The 18,145-nt window shown below is 54.5% G+C and overlaps 1 long non-coding RNA gene across 1 annotated transcript; it reads left to right on the top strand.

Annotated features, from left to right (window-relative positions):
* Positions 1-418: 418 nt before the first annotated feature.
* Positions 419-14,543, top strand: LOC135976287 (uncharacterized). The gene is made up of 3 exons (XR_010593449.1): positions 419-559; positions 10,557-10,671; positions 10,768-14,543. It is a non-coding gene; the product is annotated as an uncharacterized LOC135976287 (long non-coding RNA).
* The last annotated feature ends 3,602 nt before the right edge of the window (positions 14,544-18,145 follow it).

The raw sequence follows: 18,145 nt of genomic DNA, 5'->3' as shown, positions 1-18,145 counted from the left end.
TTCCTCTGAAGGTAGGACAAGAACTAATGGGCTTAATCTGCAGCAAGGGAGGTTTAGGTTCGATACTAGGAAAAACTTTCTAAGGATAAGGGAAGTTAAGCTCTGGAATAGTTTTCAAGGGAGGTTGTGGAATCCCCATCCTCGGAGGTTATTGACAACAGGTTGGACAAACCCCTGTCAGGGATGCTCAAGGTCAGGAATTCTCAAGGGGGTCCCCGGCCCCCTGGGGGACCGTGAGGCCTTTCAGGGGGGCTGCGGGACCCCACAGCTGAAACCAGCGCCCGAGCCCTGGCCCCCCACATCGCGGGGCTGAAACCCCGAACACCTTGTGTCCCTTTGTGTAATGAGGGTCAGTCCCCAGGGCAGCTCCACCCCTCCCCCACTTTCTCCTCTCCCCGCCCCCGAGCCCCAGCCCCTGGCCAGGTCGGAGGCGGGACGCTGGAGTCCCGCAGTGCAGGAAGCTGCTGTTGCAGCTGGTGTCATGGAGCGGGGTGGTCAGGGCGTCCCCAGTCTGCTGCTGCTGCCCGGGGATGCGGCTGCTCCTCAGCTCCCGCAGCCGGTAAGAGCCGCCCAGGCAGGGGGACCCTGGTCTGTCGCTGGCAGGGGACTCCTCCTGGCACATGGCCCCCGCTCACCCCTCCATGTACCCTGAGCTACCCCCTGCCTGCACCCAGAGCTACCCCCTGCCTGCATCCAGAGCTACCCCCTCCCTGCACCAACAGCTAGCCCCTGCCCGCACACAGCCCCTAGCTACCCCCTCCCTGCACCCTGACCTACCCTCCTGCCAGCACACAGCCCCTAGCTACCCCCTCCCTGTACCCTGACCTACCCTCCTGTCCGCACACAGCCCCTAGCTACCCCCCCTGCACCCTCAGTTACCCCGCTGTCCACATACAGCCCCTAGCTACCCCCTCCCTGCACCCTCAGCTACCCCCGGCCATAAACAGCCCCTGCGCCCTGTCCTACCCCTTCCCTGCACCCTGACCTACCCCCTCCCTGAACCCTCAGCTACCCCCATGTCCGCACACAGCCCCTAGCTACCCACTCCCTGCACCCTGACCTACCCCCTGCCCACACGCAGCCCCTAGCTATCCCCTCCCTGCACCCTCACATACACCCTGCCTGCACCAACAGCTACCCCCTGCCCGTACACAGCACCTAGCTATGCCCTCCCTGCACCCTCAGCTACCCCCTGCCGGCACACAGTCCCTAGATACCCCCTCCCTGCACCCTGAGCTACCCCCTACCTGCACCCTGACCTACCTCCTCCCTACACCCACAGCTATCCCCTGCCCGCACACAGCCCCTAGCTACCTCCTGGCACCCTGAGCTACCCCCTCCCTGCATCGTGACCTACCCCCTCCCTGCAACCTCAGCTACCCCCTGCCGACAAACAGCCCCTAGCTACCCCCTCCCTGCACCCTGACCTACCCTCTCCCTACACCCACAGCTACTCCCTGTCTGCACCCTCAGTTACCCCCCTGCCCGCACACAGCCCCTAGCTACCCCTGCCCTGCACCCTGAGCTACCCGCTCCCTACATCCTCAGCTACCCCCTGCCAGCACAAAGCTCCTAGCTACCCGTCCCTGACCCACCCCTCAGCTACCCCCTGCCACCCCGTGGCCACAAACAGCCCCTAGCTATTCCCTCCCTGCACCGTGACCTACCCTCTCCCGGCACCCTGACCTACCCCCTCCCTACACACTCAGCTACCCCCTGCCCGCACACACACCCTAGCTACCTCCTGTACCCTGACCTACCCCCTGCCTGCACCCTGAGCTCCCCGCTCCCTACACCCTCAGCTACCCCCTGCCTGCACACAGCCCTTAGCTACTCCCCGCACCCTGAGCTACCCCATCCCTGCACCCTGACATACCCCCTCCCTGCACCCTCAGCTACCCCCTGCCCGCACACAGCCCCTAGCTACCCCCTCCCTGCACCCTGACCTACCCTCTCCCTACACCCACAGCTACTCCCTGTCTGCACCCTCAGTTACCCCCCTGCCCGCACACAGCCCCTAGCTACCCCTGCCCTGCACCCTGAGCTACCCGCTCCCTACATCCTCAGCTACCCCCTGCCAGCACAAAGCTCCTAGCTACCCGTCCCTGCACCCTGAGCTACCCTGTGCCTGCACCCTGACCCACCCCTCAGCTACCCCCTGCCACCCCGTGGCCACAAACAGCCCCTAGCTATTCCCTCCCTGCACCGTGACCTACCCTCTCCCGGCACCCTGACCTACCCCCTCCCTACACACTCAGCTACCCCCTGCCCGCACACACACCCTAGCTACCTCCTGTACCCTGACCTACCCCCTGCCTGCACCCTGAGCTCCCCGCTCCCTACACCCTCAGCTACCCCCTGCCTGCACACAGCCCTTAGCTACTCCCCGCACCCTGAGCTACCCCATCCCTGCACCCTGACATACCCCCTCCCTGCACCCTCAGCTACCCCCTGCCCGCACACAGCCCCTAGCTACCCCCTTCCTGCACCCTGAGCTACCACCTGCCTGCAACCTGAGCTACCCCTCCCTGCACCCTCAGCTACCCCCTGCCCGCACACAGCCCCTAGCTCTCCCCTCCCTGCACCCTGAGCTACCCCCCTCCCTGCACCATCAACTTCCCTCTGCCTACACCCTCAGCTTTCCCCTCCCTGCACCCTCAGCTTTCCCCTGCCTGTGCCCTCAGCTACCCCCTGCCCACGCCCTGACTTACCCCCTGCCCGCACCCTGAGCTACACCCTCCCTGCATCCTGAGCTACGCCCTTCCCTCACACAGCCCTTAGCTACCCCATGCCTACGACCTGAGCTCCCTGCTCCCTGAACTACCCCCTGCCTGCACCCTCAGCTACCCTCTATCTGCACCATCAGCTACCCCCTCCCTTCACCCTCAGCTACCCCCTCCCCTCACACAAACCTTAGCTACCCCCTCTCTGCACCCTCAGCTACCCCCTGCCCCTACACAGCCCCCAGTTAACCCCACCCTAAACCCTGAGCTACCCTATCATAGAAGCATAGAATATCACGGTTGGAAGGGACCTCAGGAGGTGATCTAGTCCAATCCCCTGCTCAAAGCAGGACCAATCCTCAGCGAAATCATCCCAGCCAGGGCTTTGCCAGGCCTGACCTTATAAACCTCTGAGGAAGGAGATTCCACCACCTCCCTAGGTAACCCATTCCAGTGCTTCACCACCCAACTAGTGAAAAAGCTTTTCCTTGACCCTTAGCACACAGCCCCTAGCTACCCCCTTCCTGCATCCTGATCTACCCCCATTCCCACGCACAGCCCCTAGCTATCTCTCTCTGTTCACGGTGAGATTCCCCCCCTGCCTCTACACAGCTCCTAACTGCCCCTCTCTTTGCGCCCTCAGCTACCCACCTGCCTTCCCAATGAGTTACCCCCTCCCTGCACCCTGAGCTACCCCCCTTCCTGGACACTGGCCCTAGCTACCCCCTCCCTGCACCCTGAGCTACCCCCCTTCCTGGACACTGGCCCTAGTTACCCCATCCCTGCACCCTGAGCTACCCCCCTGCCTGCCCCTTGAGTTACCCCCTCCCTGTACCCTGACCTACCCTCCTGTCCGCACACAGCCCCTAGCTACCCCCCCTGCACCCTCAGCTACCCCGCTGTCCACATACAGCCCCTAGCTACCCCCTCCCTGCACCCTCAGCTTCCCCCCTGCCCGCACACAGCCCCTAGCTACCCCCCCTGCACCCTCAGCTACCCCGCTGTCCACATACAGCCCCTAGCTACCCCCTCCCTGCACCCTCAGCTTCCCCCCCTGCCCGCACACAGCCCCTAGCTACCCCCTCCCTTCACCCTGACCTACCCCCTCCCTGCACCCTCAGCTACCCCCTGGCCATAAACAGCCCCTGCGCCCTGTCCTACCCCCTCCCTGCACCCTGACCTACCCCCTGCCCACACGCAGCCCCTAGCTATCCCCTCCCTGCACCCTCACATATACCCTGCCTGCACCAACAGCTACCCCCTGCCCGTACACAGCATCTAGCTATGCCCTCCCTGCACCCTCAGCTACCCCCTGCCCGCACACAGTCCCTAGATACCCCCTCCCTGCACCCTGAGCTACCCCCTACCTGCACCCTGACCTACCTCCTCCCTACACCCACAGCTATCCCCTGCCCGCACACAGCCCCTAGCTACCTCCTGGCACCCTGAGCTACCCCCTCCCTGCATCGTGACCTACCCCCTCCCTGCAACCTCAGCTACCCCCTGCTGACAAACAGCCCCTAGCTACCCCCTCCCTGCACCCTGACCTACCCTCTCCCTACACCCACAGCTACTCCCTGTCTGCACCCTCAGTTACCCTCCTGCCCGCACACAGCCCCTAGCTATCCCCGCCCTGCACCCTGAGCTACCCGCTCCCTACATCCTCAGCTACCCCCTGCCAGCACAAAGCTCCTAGCTACCCGTCCCTGCACCCTGAGCTACCCCGTGCCTGCACCCTGACCCACCCCTCAGCTACCCCCTGCCACCCCGTGGCCATAAACAGCCCCTAGCTATTCCCTCCCTGCACCGTGACCTACCCTCTCCCGGCACCCTGACCTACCACCTCCCTACACACTCAGCTACCCCCTGCCCGCACACACACCCTAGCTACTTCCTGCACCCTGACCTACCCCCTGCCTGCACCCTGAGCTCCCCGCTCCCTACACCCTCAGCTACCCCCTGCCTGCACACAGCCCTTAGCTACTCCCCGCACCCTGAGCTACCCCATCCCTGCACCCTGACATACCCCCTCCCTGCACCCTCAGCTACCCCCTGCCCGCACACAGCCCCTAGCTACCCCCTTCCTGCACCCTGAGCTACCACCTGCCTGCAACCTGAGCTACCCCTCCCTGCACCCTCAGCTACCCCCTGCCCGCACACAGCCCCTAGCTCTCCCCTCCCTGCACCCTGAGCTACCCCCTCCCTGCACCATCAACTTCCCTCTGCCTACACCCTCAGCTTTCCCCTCCCTGCACCCTCAGCTTTCCCCTGCCTGTGCCCTCAGCTACCCCCTGCCCGCACCCTGACTTACCCCCTGCCCGCACCCTGAGCTACACCCTCCCTGCACCCTGAGCTACGCCCTTCCCTCACACAGCCCTTAGCTACCCCATGCCTACGACCTGAGCTCCCTGCTCCCTGAACTACCCCCTGCCTGCACCATCAGCTACCCCCTCCCTTCACCCTCAGCTACCCCCTGCCCTCACACAAACCTTAGCTACCCCCTCTCTGCACCCTCAGCTACCCCCTGCCCCTACACAGCCCCCAGTTAACCCCACCCTACACCCTGAGCTACCCTATCATAGAAGCATAGAATATCACGGTTGGAAGGGACCTCAGGAGGTGATCTAGTCCAATCCCCTGCTCAAAGCAGGACCAATCCTCAGCGAAATCATCCCAGCCAGGGCTTTGCCAGGCCTGACCTTATAAACCTCTGAGGAAGGAGATTCCACCACCTCCCTAGGTAACCCATTCCAGTGCTTCACCACCCAACTAGTGAAAAAGCTTTTCCTTGACCCTTAGCACACAGCCCCTAGCTTCCCCCTTCCTGCATCCTGATCTACCCCCATTCCCACGCACAGCCCCTAGCTATCTCTCTCTGTTCACGGTGAGATTCCCCCCCTGCCTCTACACAGCTCCTAACTGCCCCTCTCTTTGCGCCCTCAGCTACCCACCTGCCTTCCCAATGAGTTACCCCCTCCCTGCACCCTGAGCTACCCCCCTGCCTGGACACTGGCCCTAGCTACCCCATCCCTGCACCCTGAGCTACCCCCCTGCCTGCCCCTTGAGTTACACCCTCCCTGCACCCTGATCTACAGTCCTAGTGCCCCATAGGATCTGTAGATCCACTAAGACATGTATTCCTGTGACAAGGTACCAGTTCAATCAGCACACCAGAGTGCTGTGTCTAGACTAGTACAAAGATGCCTCTCCTAGGACTTCTCCTTTTATACACTGATATAAAGAAGTCACATATTCCACTTTAGATCTTATCACTTACTACCCTTATCACCACTGTTTCTCCTTGTTCCTGGTAGTTCGAACAAACATCCTTATCCATTATCTTGTCAGCCCCTCTTTATCCTTAGGAGCAGTCGGTCTGTTCCTGTGCCATCTCTTAATCCTGTATTTCTGGAGTTACTTGAGAACTCTGTGTGTCTCTGTACCATCCTCTCAGGTCAGGAGTGTGATTACTTGGTTAGCCAATACCCAGTTTGTTACTGTTCTCTCAAGGCCAGGCCTACTTCAGTTCATAGCCTTTGGTTCATACTGGTAGTTATTGCTAGAGCTCCAGCAAGGCCTGCACTCACATTCCCACACTCGTCACACAGAACTTCAGACGAATGTGCATTAACCTCTAGGAGATCACAGGGGAGTCCTGTGGGCATAGGGCAGAACAAAACATTGGCAGATTCCACCTGCGACCATGGAGGGCTTAAACATGGTGCACTCTGGGGCAGGGCAGAAAATGGATGTTTTTCCCCCCTGTGGAAACTTTAAATGAATTTCCATTGAAATTTTCAGCAATAAAATTTTAACTTTTCATTGAAAAGCTGATAACCTGAAAAGTGTGTGTGAGGGGGAGGGGAATATTAGATTTCAGCCACTGAAAGCGGAAGATTTTCAGCTGAAAACTTCCAAAAACAAAAATATTTGGGGGTTTTTGGTTTTCCAACGAAAAATAAAAAATGTTCAAAGAAAGCAGAGACTCCACAAATAAATAAAATAAAATACATTGTTTAGTCAAAAATCTACATTTCTATTGAAAATCGGTCTTGATTTAAAATGCTCAGTGGGCCCTGGTGTACTCATCATTACGAATGTGTTGTTTCCTCAGTACCTTGGTGGGCTGGCACTGTACAGTCAGGTATCATACAGCACAATCCCTGCCCTTACAATCTGCTCTGGGTTATACTCTGAACTGGAGTGTTAAACTTTCCAATATCCTTTGCAACAGTCTGTCCTGCGTATGTCTGTGGCTGGCCTAGCTACCCAGTCAGTCTGTCAGTGTCAGGCCCTGGGTACACACCAGATCTACACATCTCTTGCCCATTGCCCATTAGGTGGCTCAGGCACCCCAGATAGAGCGTCTTCTTCCCTCTTCAGTCAGACACTGGATCATCGTATCTGGTACCTATTGCACTTTTGCTCAGAGGGAGACTCCCCATACCTAGACTTTGGGGCTGTCTCTATCATAGGTCCAAACCAGAACCCCAAGTCCATACCCCCAAACTCTGGGGAAGGTCAGATGAGGATCTGCAGCTGGAGCAAAACCTCAGGGCCCATCTCCAGTTGCTCTGTCCCAGTCCAACATCTTCCTTTCCCCTGGTCCCCTCTTGCACTGATCAACCACAGTCATAGAATCATAGAATATCAGGGTTGGCAGGGACCTCAGGAGGTCATCTAGTCCAACCCCCTGCTCAAAACAGAAACAATCCACAGACAGATTTTTACCCCAGATGGGCCCTTCAAGGATTAAACTCACAATTCTGGGTTTAGCAGGCCAATGCTCAAACCACTGAACTATCCCTCCCCCCTTAACATTTAGAAATGTGAGCCTGTTTGGAGTCTTTAAACCAAGAGGGGACGTCTCTTGCTACCAGACATGCTCTGGCTGAGCCAGAAGTTAGCAGCTCAGTGCAGGGATCCATCAGGGAGGCTCTCTGGCCTGGGCTGTACAGACATTCTGACTAGTTAAACTGGCCCCTTCTGGCCTTTAAATCTACGACTATGAAAATAAACTGCCCTGGAAACCTCATGAGAACAGACTAAATGGAGAGAAAAACAGAATGAGGCAGGTTAAAGTGTGAGGACAAAAATAATAGCATGTGAGTAGGTTCTTCAATCCCACATCACAGTGTGTGATTCGCCCCCGCTCCGCTGGGCTGCTACTCGTGGTCAGGCTGGGGAGAGGTCACTGCTGGGTGGGGGAAGAGGTATCTGCTCAGGCGACTCTGCAGATGCTCAGGGCCCTGTCGGCTCATCCAGTGGTTCCCTCCCTGTGCAGCTGCACAAAGCAGTTGGACTGGGTAAGCAGAGAATCACTGAGCAGAAGCCACAGCTTCGGGCATCAACACTCCTCCCTGTTCCCTCTTCTGAGCAGCAATCGATTGCTCTGTAATCCTGCAGCGTCTGTTTCAATTAACATCCTCACCAGGTCTGGAGAGTCGGGTCTAATTCTGCCCTGCCCTGTCACAAGAGAACCGACCCTCTTACACAGGGGCCTGATCCCCAGGCCAGTGAAGTCAGTGGAGTCTTTCCATTGACACCAAGGGGCTTTGGATCAGCCCCTTTCTGGGCAGCATTGTCTGAGCTCCAAGCAGGGCCCGGCTGCCATCCAAGGGTGCCAGCAGCACAGCCCCAGGGGTCACTCTGGGCAGAGCCGCAACAATGCTGTGATGTAAAAATGACAGACTTTTGAAAATGAGAGTTTTTGTCAAACATTTTCATTTTTTCTAAAGTTCCCAATTTTTCAAACACAAAAATAAAACTGTTTTTTGGAGTTTTATAAAAACTAAATTTAAAAGAAAAAAAATTACATTTAAAAAAAATGTGTGCAGAGAACTTTTTTAAAGTTTCAGCTTTTTGCAAAAAAAAAAAAGGGGGGGGGAAATATCAAAAAAAAATTCTTCACAAATAGTCTTGAAACAATGATATTTTTAAAAATGCAAAACATATTTACCCTGTCGCCTTCTATGCTCTGCTTAGAATAGGCAGAGTCACCATGTGTTCCACTGACCCTCACCTGAGCAGCTGAGCTCCCCCAAACATCCCCTGGCCAGCTGTTCTGCGGAGCTGACTCCATCCCAGGGGTGAAATGTGCTCAGCCACCATCCCAGGACAATCAGTTACTGCATCAATTACTATGAAAAGTTGCTCTGCAAAACTTGTCATCCTGACATGTTTCCCTTGAGACCCTTGGCTGTCTGGCTTCCCGCAGAGGTGTTAACGTCTATTCACAAGACTCCCACATGTTTCTTTGGTCTTTTGCCCTGGTTCCCCCACTTGCTTAGTGACACTGATTCCGGTTCCCACCTGCTCAGAGGTCACTTCTCTTTCTCAACCGTCTCGTGTTCTTCCCCATCTGGCAGTGCCTTGGTACTCCCCTGCCAGCAGGCACAGCAGACCCCTCGGGAGTCCAGAATGGGAGTGGGGGCAGTCAGGGCAGAAGTGGCTGGAGCTGGGTGTGGAGGACGGGGTGGAGGAGACTAAGCAGTCTCATGGTGGGTGTTCTCTGCAGGAGGGAGGAATTCACCTCTATGCAGAGGATCCCAAATGAGGCCCAGGCCCCATTTATGTCCTTCTTAAGCCCAGCGGGTGAATTTCTCCCTAGGGGAGCTGGGTCCCTCTCACCAGGGACTGGAGACCAGGGTGGAGGCAAAAGTTTCAGGCTCATCCAACATCCCAGGTCCAGCAATCACCCAGTGACCTTTCACCCTGACCCAGCTGTGCCTTTAGCCAGAGGGCTGTCTCCGGCCCCAGGCAGAGAGATGGGACAGGAGGCGTTTCCTCAGTGATATGTTTAGACAAACAAGTAAACCAGGCCCCCTCAGTTCTCAGTCCTCCAGCCCTAAATAGAGATGCTGTGGCCAGGGCAGGGAAGGGGGGTGGTGCAGGGCAGGAAATGGGGAGCGGTGACAAATATCAGATTGAGGAAGGGACAGAGCAGATCAGGCAGAAGCTGTGACATCTCTGCTGCCTTAGCGCTACAGACCCCAGGGGTCCTGGGAGCAGGGAGAAGGGCTGTCTGGAGAATCCAACCCTGGAAGGTTCGGGGCTGGGGATGGGCCAGAGTTAGGAGTCGGCAGAGTCTGGGTTTACCGTCACAGCTCCACAGAGTTGAAGGCCAGGAGGTACCATTAGTCCATCCAGTCTGACCCCATGACAGCCCAGAGCAGAGAACTTCCCCTAGCTCCCCTGCACTGAGCCCAGTCACTTGTGTTTGACTAAAGCATGCCCCAGAAAGGCCTCTGGCCTGGCCGTGACTCCCCCACTTCCCTGGGGAGCTGGTGCCAGGGGTTAATCCCCCGCACGGGGAGAAACTGCTGCTTCCTTTCTCACTGGAGTTTGCCCAGACTCAGCGTACAGACCTCGGGTCTGGTTCTGCCTGTCTCTGCTGCACTGAGGAGCCCGTCAGCACCCTCACTCACTCGCTCATTTTCACTGGGCTGGGACAGGGAATTGGGGTGCAGGAGGGGGTGAGGGCTCTGGCTGGGGGTGCAGGCTCTGGGGTGGGGCCAGGGCTGAGGGGTTTGGGTGCGGGAGGGGGATCTGGCCTGGGGCAGGTGGATGGGCTGCTGGAGGAGGTGAGGCCTCTGGCTTGGGGTGCATGCTCTGGGGTGGAGCCGGGGCTGAGGGGTTTGGGTGCAGGAGGGGGCTCCGGGTTAGGTCAGGGGTTGGGGCGTGGGAGGAGGTGCGGAGTGCAGGCTCTGGGAGGGAGTTTGAGTGTGGCAGGGGGGTTAGGGGTGTGGGGTCCAGCCAGCGCTGACCTAAGACAGCTCCTGGGAAGTGGCCAGCATGTCCCTCCACTGAGTGACTCTCCCCTTCCCCCCACAGCATCGGATTTCACCGATGCCAACATTGCCCGCCTGGGACTGGGTGCCGGGGTCCTGCTCGTCCTGGGTCTGATCCTGGCGGAGGCCTATTACAGCCGCCCAAAGGGGCGCTCTAGGTGAGGTGACCCCCCCTTCTGTGCCCCTTGCTCCCCCAATGGCTGGTCCCAGGGCGACACAGGCCCCCCTAACCTGTCGTCTCTCTGTGCCCCCAGGAGCCTGGATCCAGCCATGTGGAGAAGAGAATCTACCCAGGGGATGAGCCGCTTCCCCTCAGGGAGCTGAGATGCCGGCACAAAACCCCCTGCCCCCCAAAACCCCTGCGTCAGAGGTCCCCACCACCACCACTCCCAACCTGACAGCTGTACTCCAATATCGAACCCCTGATCCCTGGCCCCGCAGCACCAGCCTCTGTGCTGGGCGTATTGGGCTCCCAACAGAGCAGACCCTGGAAGGCGCCGGGGTCTTACTCTCTGGCCTAGCTGGGCCAGTTCTGTCCCGGGGTCGACTGAGGGGTCCGGGGGGCGGATCAGGGCTGTGGCTGGGGCAGAGGATTGGGGTCCGGCAGGGGTTGGGGTTCAGGGGTGGTACTTAACTCAAAAAGTTCCCAGAAGCAGCAGCATGTCCTTCCTCCAGCTGCTATGCGGAGGCGCGGCCAGGCAGCTCTGTGCATTGCCCCATCCGCAGGCACTACCTCTGCAGCTCCCATTGGCTGTGGTTCCCGGCCAATGGGAGCTGCACGGGTGGCACTTGGGGCTGGGGCAGCTTGCGGAGCTCCCTGGCTGGCCCTACATGTAGGAGCCGGAGGGGGGACATGCTGGCGGCTTCCCAGGAGCCATATGGCATGGAGGCTACAAGGGAACCTGTCAGCCCCTGTGCAGCACTGCCAACCGGACAGTCAATGGCCTGGTCAACAGTGCTGACCGGAGCTGCCAGGATCCCTTTTCAACTGGGTGTTTCAATCGAAAACTGGACACCTGGTCACCCTACCTAGCGTTTTCCCAACTGGCGGCTGGGTAGTTAAATCCCTCAGTATCATCAGGGCTCATCGCCCAGGCCCGATCTGGGCCCCCACATCCCACAGAATCCCAGCAACGCGAGAGAGAGACCACTGTAAGGATAAGGTCTTGTCCTCTAGCCATATTTTTTGGCCTGTAGCTATATTGTAAGGCCTAAAACCTAAGGCCTTTGTCTGCAGCCACATTAAAAGAGCAGTGGCCATTAGCTGAGAAGCAGGAAGTCAAATCCTCACATTCCAGCTAAATGATATTAAAATAATGTAATATCAGGCTGTTAAGAAGGAGACCCTGTCCTAATGGTACCCACTATCGCCAGATAAAGATCTTAAGATGTTTAAAGAAAACTTACTTTGATAACATCCTGTTTGGCAAGAAATCACTTCTCAATAGCTAACAAATTTATTTGGGGACTAACACATTTATTTGGGCATATGCTTCTGTGGAAGTGGGAAATACAGTAAGCAGGTGTAAATATACAGCGTATGAAAAGATGGGAGTTGCCTTACCAAGTGGAGGGGTCAGTGCTAATGAGCCAATTCAATAAGGTGGAAGTGGGCTATTCTCAACAGTTGACAAGAAGAGGTGAATACCAAGGGAGGAAAAAATCATTTTTGTAGTGCTAATGAATTCAATGTAATCAAGGTCTCTGTTAGTCTCTAAGGTGCCACAAGGACTCCTAGTTGTTTTTGCTGATACAGACTAACACGGCTACCCCTCTGAAACTTATCAATAGCTGTGGTTGTGGACCCCTCATTTCTTTATTGTTCTGTCATTATGGTCCCCACTTCCCTATTGTTTGTCTGGATGATCTCTGTCTGGTTCTTCGATTTTTTCTGTTTGTTACATAATTCATTTTGCTAGGTGTAAATTAATTAAGGTGGTGGGGTATGACTGGTTAGAGGATTTTGTTAGGATTGGTTAGTAAAATTTTAGTATAATGTTTGGTTAAGGTATAGCTAAGCAGGACTCAAGTTTCACTATTGTCAAGGCTCCTTCCCCACTCTGAACTTTAGGGTACAGATGTGGGGGCCTGCATGAAAACTTAGACTCATAGACTCATAGACTTTAAGGTCAGAAGGGACCATTATGATCATCTGGTCTGACCCCCTGCAAGCTGCAGGCCATAAAACCGTCCCTACCCCTTCCCTGGACTCTGCTGTTGAAGTCCCCAATCCTGTTTTTAGTGACTGCAATCGGCAGAGACCCTCCTGCTAGAGATCCCTGCCCCATGCTGCGGAGGAAGGCGAAAAACCTCCAGAGGCTCAGCCAATCTGCCCTGGAGGAAAATTCCTTCCCGACCCCAAATGTGGCGATCAGTAAGACCCCGAGCATATAGGCAAGAGTCTCCAGCCCGACCCCGTTAGCCATTATACTATTTACCCACCATTGCTTGGCTTTCCTTGACTACTATGTTTTACCATTAAACCATTCCCTCCATAAACTTATCTAACTTTATCTTAAAACCAGACAGGTCCGTCGCCCCCACCGTTTCCCTCGGTAGGCCGTTCCAATATTTCACCCCTCTGACGGTCAGAAACCTTCGTCTAATTTCAAGTCTGAACTTCCCCACGGCCAGTTTGTATCCATTCGTTCTGGTATCCACGTTAGTACTAAGCTGGAATAATTCTTCTCCCTCCCTTGTATTAATCCCTCTAATATATTTAAAGATAGCAATCATATCCCCTCTCAGCCTTCGCTTTGTCAGACTAAACAACCCAAGCTCCTCTAGTCTCCTTTCGTACGACAGCTTTTCCATTCCTCTGATCATCCTAGTGGCCCTTCTCTGCACCCGTTCCAGTTTGAGTTCATCTCTTTTAAACATGGGAGACCAGAACTGCACACAGTACTCCAAATGAGGTCTCACCAGCGCCTTGTACAACGGAAGCAGGACCTCCTTATCCCTACTAGATATACCTCGCCTAATGCATCCCAAGACCGCATTGGCTTTTTTCACCGCCACGTCACATTGTCGACTTCTAAGCTTAACTACCAGCTTAGATCTGGTCCACTGCCACCACTCCCAATGGGCTAACTCCCTTCCTGGGTAGCCTTGAGAGACTCTTCCACCAACTCCCTGGTGAACACAGATCCAACCCCTTGGATCTTAAAAGAAGGAGAAATTAACCATCCCCCCTCCTTTCTCCCACCAACTCCTGGTGGATCCAGACCCAATCCCCTTGGATCTAAAAACAAGGAAAAATCAATCAGGTTATTTAAAAAGGCTTTTAATTAAAGAAAAAGGTCAAAATCATCTCTGTAAAATCAGGATGGAAAATAACTTTACAGGGGTAATCAAACTTAAAGAGCCCAGAGGACCCCCTCTAGCCTTAGGTTCAAAGTACAGCAAACAGAGGTAAACACCCTAGCAAAAGGTACATTTACAAGTTGAGAAAACAAAGATAAAACTAACACGCCTTGCCTGGCTGTACTTACAAGTTTGAAATATGAGAGACTTGTTCAGAAAGATTTGGAGAGCCTGGATTGATGTCTGGTCCCTCTTAGTCCCAAGAGCAAACTTCCCCTAAAACAAAGAGCACAAACAAAAGCCTTCCCCCCCCTGCCCCAAGATTTGAAAGTATCTTGTCCCCTTATTGGTCCTTTGGGTCAGGTGTCAGCCAGGTTACCTGAGCTTCTTAACCCTTTACAGGTAAAAGGATTTTGGAGTCTCTGGCCAGGAGGGATTTTATAGTATTGTACACAGGAGGGCTGTTACCCTTCCCCTTATAGTTATGACAACTATATAAACTGGGATCGAAAAGGAAATTCTTTGAGAACCAACTCCAGGACACAGTGCCAAGAACAGAGCTGCCAGACCTCAACACTCTGCCAATGACACCGTGGAGAAACGGGATGCCCCAGATGGACCTGATCAAGAAAAGTTCATCTGTCTTATTGGGAGTGATGAGCATTGTTATATGCTTAGCAAGTGCAGTCTGTTTTTCGTGATTGTCAATAAATGAAGAATAAGGCCATTAATGTGTAAGGCTCTGTCATTGGTGAAAGGTTCTGCAAAACCGCAGAAAATTACGCCTGAGTCCTAGGAATTGGGTACAGGTGGGTACTTAAATTGATAGGGTTACACCTGAGCCCTAAGAACAGGGTAAGGGTGGGTGCCCTAGAATGTGAGTAACAGACAATTTTGTGGGGGTAACACCCAGCCCCCTGTGTGTTGGAACATTGCATCTGGCTCTGGCACTGGAATAACGGCACTTACTGCCCCCCCAGGTGTCTGTCCCCCTCCTCTCTCTGCAGCAGGGTCCCCCAGCCCCTTTTCTCTCCCCGTTTCTCCCTAGACCTGCCCCTGCCTCTATGTCCATTGCACAAACCCCCAGAGCTTCCTTCTCCCCTGCCCCCCCAATCTCCCCACCCCAGGGGGCATCTGTGATAACAGAGCCTCCACATTTCCCCTCGTGGTGGGTTCAGCTGAGGAAGGTGAGTGAGAATTTTGGGCAGCATCATGAGACCCTGAAAGAATGAAAGTTGCAAAAGTGAGACAGAAAGATGGGATTAGTCCAACTTGAGCGGCCACTGGACAGAATGCACGGCCCAGGTCAGGAGTACGCCTGGGACACGGGAGAAGCGGGGAAGGGAAATCTGTGACTCAAAATTGGGGTGTCAGAAACGAGACCTCATTGGTGGACAAAATATTGCGGGGATGGGCTTTGCCACCCACCACCCTTTTGGGGGCCTTAAGGAAAGAGACTCACTTCACCATCGTGGCTGCCACCCCCCGTCCCCTGGGCCCCCCCAAGCCATCTGGACCCTGCTCCGTGGAGATGTCTTGAGCAGAGCGGCTGGAGAGAGGGACCCTGACGCCATCACTCCTCCCCCGGCTGAACCCCCAACCCAGGAGGAAACAGGTTCGGACTTTAACAGCAGCCGCGGTGATGCCGGCTCTAGCCCAGCTCCGCTGGCTCCTCTGGCCCCCCAGCACAGAAGCTAGCATCTCCGGGGCCAGCGGGGAGACGCCCAAACCTGGGGGATTTTCTGGCTACAAACTTGCTCCAGCGAACGGGGCTGGGGCTGGAACAAACCTCTCATTTCACATGGCACCTGCCAAGGCTCCCCTGGTTTCCTGCTCTGCTATGTCTGTAACAGCCGGTCCCAGGAATCAATGGCAGGTTTGCAGTGGGGCTGAGCAGGCTGCGGGCTCTGGATCCTGCCCCGGCCCATGTTTAACCCTGTTCAGTGTGGGGCAGGGGCTGGGGGTTTCCATGAACACAACAGGGTGCAGAGTGATTTAGCTGCCAGCTCGTCTGCCCCTCCCCCCAGGGCAGGTGTTTGTGGGGAGCAGGATGGGGGGAGCCGGGAGCTTGAGGGAAGTAGGTTGAAGGTGTCGGGAGCGGGGTTGAGGGGAGAGGGTCCGGGATGGGGGACAGGAGTTTGAGGGCAGACAGGCTCCTCCTCCCAGAAGATCAGAGCTGGGGGGCAGGATTGTTGGGGGGTCTGAGAAGCGAGGAGGGAGCTGGCACCACTGAATGCCCCTGGGCGCATTTTCTACCCCCAATAGCCTCCCTTCCTCACCTCCCCTCAGCTCCAGCCGTCTCAGCCTCAGGGTCCCCCATTTTGTTTTCTATTCGCTCAGTTTCCCTCCTACAGCCCCCCATGCCCCACATTCCCTGCCCCATAATGGCCCCAACCCCACAGTCACCCCTCCCCCTCTCCCTGCAACTCTAGACAGTTAGTTCTAAATTTGTCACAGGGAACCCTCCCCCAACATAAATGATTCGGAAGTGTTTCTTTATTCATGGGTCTCTAATTGGGGAAAGACCAGTCCTGGGCTGGGCAACCCCCAGTCTGAGTGTGATCACCAGGACAATGGATGTAGCAGAAACACACGGTGACACAACAGAGTGATGGGCTCATCCAATGCGGTACTCTGTCTCCCTTCAGATCTCTCAGGCTTTAACCAGCATTGCTGAGCCGAACTGCATCTTTGCAGGGCAGGATAATGGCTCTTTCAAAGGGGGAATCCCAAACCCTTCTGATGGGCAAGTTTCATCTGGAGTTCACTGACCTCCCCCCCCCCCCCCCCCCCCCGCCCCCGCTAACCCTGCAGTCAGTGAATTATTTCCTCCCTCTGCACTCACTGTATTTGTTGCTCTGAAAGGAGGGACCAGATGCATCATCACACCTGGGCTCACAAGTTCTTTCTCTCCATGTAATTAGTTATTTACACTCTGTGCTCCAGTCCTGGAACAGAGGTGTCACAAACAGCATGCAGGCAAACCCCTCTTTCAGGAATCTCAGCCCAGCACCAGTGCCCGGTTCCCAGGGAGCAACCATGCCCCAGGAACAGACTTTAGCAGAGCCCAAACCTGGCTGTTTGTGCCAGCTTCCCCCAAAGCGTCTGCATCAGCAAACAAACCCTACACAGAATGTCTGCAAAGGTTGTGTGCACCCCTCCCACGAAAAGGAAAAGCTGATGTAAAACTTTGTGTAACAGCATCACTTACTGACTCCTGCCAGAGCGATACTAATGATATCTGTGCTTCAAGAGCTCCTGGGGACACAGTATTTCTGTCCTGTGAGAAATTCTGATCTTTCACATCCTGAATAAGGATGAAAAGTCAAAATTTTAGATTTTGCAAGGAACAATAATCCAGCAGCATTTCAATTCTGGAAGACTGAAGAGCCTTGTGTGACACATGGATAGAAAGGGTTAAACATCCTGCAAAATAAATAACCCTCAAAAGACATGTGGGGAGATAATGTTTGTGTTTTTGTCTATTTACATATGTATGAGTAGGATGGACAATGTAATCCACAGTCCCTTTCTATGCTGTATTCTGATAATTCAGAGGTCAAAAGAAGATTTGATAATTTAAATTACTTGTAAACACAGGATATCTCAGTATTCATCTCTCTTTGACATGTACTGTGAATGGGGGAGGAACAAGCAAATGGCCTTATGTTAATTTGTATAGCTAAGTACCAAGTATGGACCTCCTTCAAAGTCATCCTACTTACCTTTTGTTCCCTGAGGATCTCCAACTTGTCAAAAGACATGAAATTGTATAAAAGATCCTTGGATACTGATTCTGTCATCTCAGATCTGCTTAGGCTTCTTCGGGGGAAGTTTGAGTCGCAAGACTGAAGTCCCAGTTATGCTGGTACACCCTGAATATGAGATTTGGACATTGGACTATAACCTAAGAACTATTTCTGAAAGAACGCTTTGCAGCTACAAAGCTCACAATCTCTGCTATGAATCTGAACCTCAATTAATTGAACTCATGTCTGTCTGTATATTGTATGTATATATCTTTTAACCATTCTCTCTCTCTCTCTCTCTCTCTCTCTCTCTCTCTCTCTCTCTCTCTCTCTCTCTCTCTGTCGTTTTTTAATACATTTTTGTTTGGTTAATAAGAATTGGCTGTAGCATGTATTTGGGTAAGATCTGGAATATTCAAGAACCTGAGAGATAATGTGTCCGATCCTTTGGGATTGGAAGAACCTTTTCTTTTATATGATGAAATAAGATTTTCAGAAATCATCATATTTGACTTAGGTGCCTAGATGGAGGCCTGAGGCTGGATCATTTTAAGGGAACTGCGTTGTTTGGACTTCTGAA

This window comes from Chrysemys picta, chromosome 17, assembly GCF_011386835.1.
Source record: "Chrysemys picta bellii isolate R12L10 chromosome 17, ASM1138683v2, whole genome shotgun sequence".
In the NCBI taxonomy this organism is placed as follows: Eukaryota; Metazoa; Chordata; order Testudines; family Emydidae; genus Chrysemys; species Chrysemys picta.
The sequence above is the reverse complement of the archived record's forward strand: the minus strand, read 5'-3'. Positions and strand labels throughout refer to the sequence as shown.